The sequence below is a fragment of the Amborella trichopoda genome, chromosome 6, assembly GCF_054954075.1.
Source record: "Amborella trichopoda isolate Santa Cruz 75 chromosome 6, AtrichopodaSantaCruz75HAP2 v2.0, whole genome shotgun sequence".
Classification (NCBI taxonomy): Eukaryota; Viridiplantae; Streptophyta; class Magnoliopsida; order Amborellales; family Amborellaceae; genus Amborella; species Amborella trichopoda.
The window spans coordinates 49,355,933-49,361,933 of record NC_142341.1 but is presented as its reverse complement, the minus strand read 5'-3'; positions in this window follow the sequence as shown (position 1 = coordinate 49,361,933).

Sequence of the window (6,001 nt, the reverse complement as noted above, 5' to 3'; positions counted from 1 at the left end):
CGATAGTTTTTAACCTTTTTATTTGTGGAAAATGTTTTTTATGCTTGTCCCAGGGATCCCTAACCCATTCCATGTTCAGTCCATGAAAGTTTACTGTGATCTATATGACCTTGGAGAAACTTTCATCGTAAGTGTCTACTGCATCCAGGGATGAGGATCTATTTGTTACAATGGAGAGAAACCAACATGGAAGCCGATATGCTCACCTAAGGAGGGTTACCAATACGGTAAGACCTATGTTTTTTTTTGGGTAAGTTTTTGGGTGAGTCAATGGGGAGAGGCCCCTACCCTTGGTAGGAATTGAGTTTAGGACGTAGCGTTGTAAATCTTCAAGCGCTAGCCAATTAAGCTCAAGCTCTTTTTCTACAAAAAGTGATAAGTAAGTGGGGATTTGAGCCTCTACCTTTTGATGAGAATGGAGTCAGAGACTTCATCATAGGGATTGAAAATACTTTCGCCAGAGCCCCAGGCCATTCTCATAAGACCTAAGTTTTACCAAGGTAAAGATGCATTTTAAAACCTCACTAGAAAATGCAGCTTTGGTTCATGAAACCCTTATGATGTTCCTTCCTGATTATGAAATTGAAGCTTCCAAAATAGTGTAGTTCAGACAAAATTATGACAGCTTGAAAATGGGTGGTCTAGATAATGTGATGCAACACACTATTTTTAGAGCTCATTATCTATAATTTTTAGATCCTGTCGAGGTCTCAAGATGATCAATTTAAAGGATTTTCAATGTCTAAAAATTATGAGGTGAGACTTTTTATCACAAAGCCTAATCCCTATGGTAACTTTTTGCATAGAAAAATATATTGACACTTTGAGCCAATTACTTTTTAACTTCCTTGGTTAATGTCATGAGTAAATTAGAAGGCTTGTTAATATGTTTTAAATCTACTCAAATGCTCTTAAAATGCAAACCACCCTATCAAGCTCACCATGCCAGTATATACACTAGTGTTTTAAAGCCCATATTACCAATATTAGGTGGCTAGAATTGTGTTGGACCTATCTCAGTGGCTGATTTGGGGAGAGCTGACTAATTCTTTGCTGTGAGAAACTGTCTCAGGAAAATTCGAATGATAAATTTGAATCTGTAAAACATAAAAATAGATAAAAAATAAAATAGGTCAAAATTGGGCGATTCTATCTAATGGAGTAACCCGGTACCCATGCGGGTCATATTCTTTTACAGAACCAGACGAGTCACTTTGATCCAAGTCAATTCTCGATACCTGGTAGGAATCAGCCCAGCCAATTTCTAATTCCAATTTAGATCGGCATTTTATGAAGCACATACAAATAAAATAAAGAAGTAAAAAATGCTCATTCCTTTAACTTTCATCCCTCTCATTTCTTATTTTCCTTTGTTTTTTCCCTCTCATTTTCTAATGGAAAAGTATTACGTGACTCGGGCGCGAGAGTCTGCTAATTTACGAACATACATCTTTTTTTTTGGGTATGCACAACATACTGGACCAAAATACTTATGGATAAAAGTTTCCTAGAAAAAGTATATTTAATATTTTATTTATTTATTTATTTATTTTAATATTCATGATAGCCTTGGCCTAGATCATGGATCCCTAAAAAATTGGATAAAAAATATATTTTTTAAAATAGATTTTATAAAGGGACTCATATGTACATATGATCGGTTGACTAATAGAAACCCCATCCATTTCTAATCTACTCGCTGATGCAGGGGGAGGACCGCTCCTCACGCTCATTCTGTTTAAGTACGCCTGGATCAACCCAAAAGCTCTCTCATGTACCATGCTTCTTTGGGGCATATTGTATGTTGGTCCCTCATACTAAAGAACTTACTAATGAGTGTTTTTATGATCTAAAGCTTTTGGATCCACCAAAGAATCACCCCATGACTATTTAAAGAAAATAATAACTGGATTTAAGTTTGAGTACGATTTATAAGTTGTCAACCTTAAGCAATGAAAGTAGGACAAACCTCCAAACCCCGCCAGAAGATGTGGTTTTGATGCTGGAAACTACTAAGATGGTATGAAAGCCTATTCCTATCTGTAATTATGAAATTTGAAGCTAAAAAAAAAAAAAAGTTTATATAAGGTTATAACCTTAAAATGTAGAATCAAAGATGCGCTTCAAAAATCCATCATAAAAGGTTGTTTGGATGTTGGAAAACCCTCTAATTGATCATCTTGATATCGAGATGAATGAATATGAAAAGAAAAAAAGATTTTGAGTCTACAAAGTAGTGCATCTTGCAACATATTATTTGGACCGTTTATTTTCAAGTTTTCATGTGTTTAGAGATCTACTTGCTTTGAGGCATTTTTAAAGTTTAAAATTTTATAATTAGAGATGAAAGTAGATTTTCAAGTCATCCTAAGAGTTTCTTATATCAAAATTATGATTATGAAAATTTTAGAGGTGCGTTCAACTTTATGCAAACCACACCCCTCAAAAAGAGATACAGATCCAACATAAATACAAATATTTAAAAATCTTGAAAGTAGACGGTTCAGATAATGTGTTACATGATGCACTATTTGTAGGACTACAAATCCTTTTTCTTTTCATATACATACATTTCAATATCGAGATGATCAAAATAAGGATTTTCTAGCATCGAAACGGCATTTTCTTGTGGATTCTTGTGGTGTTCCTTTTATAGTATGAGGTTGACATCTTAGATAAACTTTTTATTTTAAGTTTTGAAAATGGTGAGATATGGTCCAAAAAGAGTGTCCGGTCATTATTAAATCTTAGGATGTTAACTTTTTAAACACATATGGAAAGATTGAAATTCCATTTTTTTTTTGGAAGTTGGTTGCTAGGTAAAAGAGATTACATCCTCAAAAACTTGAGGGCCTAAAATTTACATAGAGTGAGTTTTGCTTAGACAAACCCAATAACTTGAGGTCCCTAACAATGTTATCATAACTGGACCAACCACCGAATTTGCGAGGGGTCCAAACCCAGCAAAGGGCTTGAAATCTGCGGCTTTCTCAGTATAAAACGGGTATGACTATCGATTAAATAGGTTGCTCATATTCTAAAAAAAGTAAAGGAAAAACAAAATAATAGCTTACAAATTTCTAGTATATTAAAAATGCCCCAATTTTCTTTAGCCAGTTGCTCTAAACGGGTTTGTTTGAATAACGGAAACTACTTAAACATTGGTCTTGACGAGTTTTCGTTAAAACCTAATTTTTCTTTTAGACTAGCCAACGCATCATATGGTTGTCTGACTAATTGGACCAACCCACAAGATGGTTGTCTGACCAATTGGACCAACCCGGATGTATGATCTTCATAATTTTGGTCTTTATATTGCCCCACCATAATTAGAAATTGACCGATCATTGAGTCCACAAGTAGGGCTGGTGGCATCCTAAGCCGACCCGAAAATGCATTGGCCTAGGCCCAGCTAAGGTGTCAATCCATGGTGGCCAGTTCAAGCCCATCCCTTTGGCTGCATTTTGTGTCCTAGCTCTTAGTTTATTAGGGTTGGGTTGAATCATGGTTAGCAAGTCGGGGACTATCAATAAATCAGCTCACCATAAAATCGGAAACAAATCGTTTTTATTTTAAAAAGTTCGATGAAAAAATCGGGTAAAAAATACGGAGCAAAAATACCTCATCTAAAAATATCGCTAAGGCCCAATTTGGATGTCAAAGAAAAAATATTCATATTGAAAAAAAATGCAAATTTTTTTCTCTTCAATTGAGAAACATTATTGTTTTATTTTATTATCTTGGTAGACTGTTTGGATGTTTATTAAAATATAAGAAGATAATTTTATTTGCCAGACATGTCTGTTTGAATGCGTTGCAATAAATTCTAAATTCGTCTTTTTTCTCATTACATTAAAAAAGTTTTGACCAACCTTAAATAGCATGTATTTTGTATGCCTTTGACTCTGGACATGCAATCACATGCCTTTCAGTATTATAAAATAGTGAAATAATTTGCTTGAAATCGCATGGTTTTAGCATGTAAGACTTCGAAATTACATGTTTTAATTGTGATCCACCTTTTCTTTTAATGTGCTATAAAAACCTTCCAAATATATTTTCACATAACTTCAAATAAATATCAAATTTGGAAACCAATTTCAAAAACCGAAAAAAAGCCAGGAGAAGCCCTTAAAAAATATATATTAGGCTATTGGAGGAGATTGAAGAGGTTTATTAATTCAAGCATTATTTTTATTAGTCTACTATTGTGGCCACATGGTGTAATTTTTATTGTTTAAACATTACCTCTTTTTGGATTTTATACTACATTTTTCGTGACAGTTGGATTGTATTTCTTTACAACTAATGTAGTTATATTTTTAAATTTATATATATTTTTTTGCTAAAACATGTTTACACACATGGGAGATAAAAAAAAATACACTCATATAACAAATAACAAATGACTCAATCCTAAATAGTTTAAACTTTAAACTATCAAGGCAAGTCTATGCATAAAAGTACTAATAGACAATTTGAAAAACTTCTCTTTTAGGGGAGATATAAAGGTTGTTAAATTCGATTTTCGAAGTGTGTTGTTGTTTAGAAATAAATTTTGTAAATACCAACAGACAAAAATGAACTTTGTAAAGTTCAATTTTGAATTTTGGGAAAGTATAAAAATCATTCGTTTATAATTTTTTTCTAAAAAATATTATTTCAATGTTTTAAAATTTTTATTTTTATTTTTTTGCATATTCTTGATCTCAATAGAGCAGTCGAAAATGGTAAAAAATTGCTCGAAATATAAAATTTTAAAGAAATCGATGAGAAATCCCAAACCCAATTTACACAATTTCAGAATTTTATTATATTGATTCCTCTCTAGATTTACAGTTTATTCCTATAAATGTACAAAACAGAGACAATAAGAAGAACCCTGATAAGAAACTAGAAAGCAAGAGCAGAGAGAAGTTCAATATTATTATTAGAGAGATAATAACTTCATATAAAAATATAACTAATATAAAAAATCGGAGTAAAAAAATATGATAAATTTATAACATTAGAAAATTTGAAATTTTAAAAAATAAAAATTATGTCAAAGCCATCAATAACTAACTCATCCATTAAAACTTGTGTGCGGTTTGTATAGAGCCTAGGCTCTAAACAATCAAATTAGAGCCTACGTTCAAATAGTATCTAGAAATATGATTTCAATACCGGAAATCTTTTTGATAGCCTTAAAATATATTTTCATCTTTATTTATATAGTTTAAAGCTTCAAAAGAAGTGTAAATCGAGAGATCTATGAAAATTTGAAAATCTTAGAAATTAACGGTCCAAAAATACGTTACAAAATACACTATTTTTAAAACTTGAAATCTATTTTTTTCTCGTGTCAATGCATCTTGATATCGAGATGATCAATTTGAGGATATTTGGGCATCAAAACAACCTCTTCTAGTGAAATTTTTGAGGTAAGCTCGAATTTGATTGTTTAGAGCCTTCGCTCTATATAAACTTTTTCCTAAAAACTTTATTAGACTAATATATTTAAGTCAATTATTTTAGATGTCTCGTGACTCTCATCCAATCATTCAATATTAAATACATAATTGACTAGTATATACCAAAAAAAAATGGATCACATAAAATCTACGCATTAAATACTTTAAGAAACATCAAACCAACTTATTACATACCAAAAACAAATATACTACAAAATTTATTCAATAAATACTTTAACTATTAGATAAATTTATTCATTAAATACTTAAAAATCACATGTACTTAGTAGGCACAAAAAAAAATACACGTTTTTTGTTTTCTCATTAAAGTGATTTGACTATGGTATGGTGACCATGGTCACTCCATAACTATGGTTAAAGTTTTATAAATTTCTTTAATTGAAAGGAAGTTTGTAGAAATTTGGGTTTTACACCTCAGGGAAAAAGTTTATATAAGGCTGCAACCTTAAATTGTAGAATTACAGATGCACCTAAAAAATCTATTGAAAAAGGTTGTTTTAATGTTGAAAAACCATCTAATTGATCAT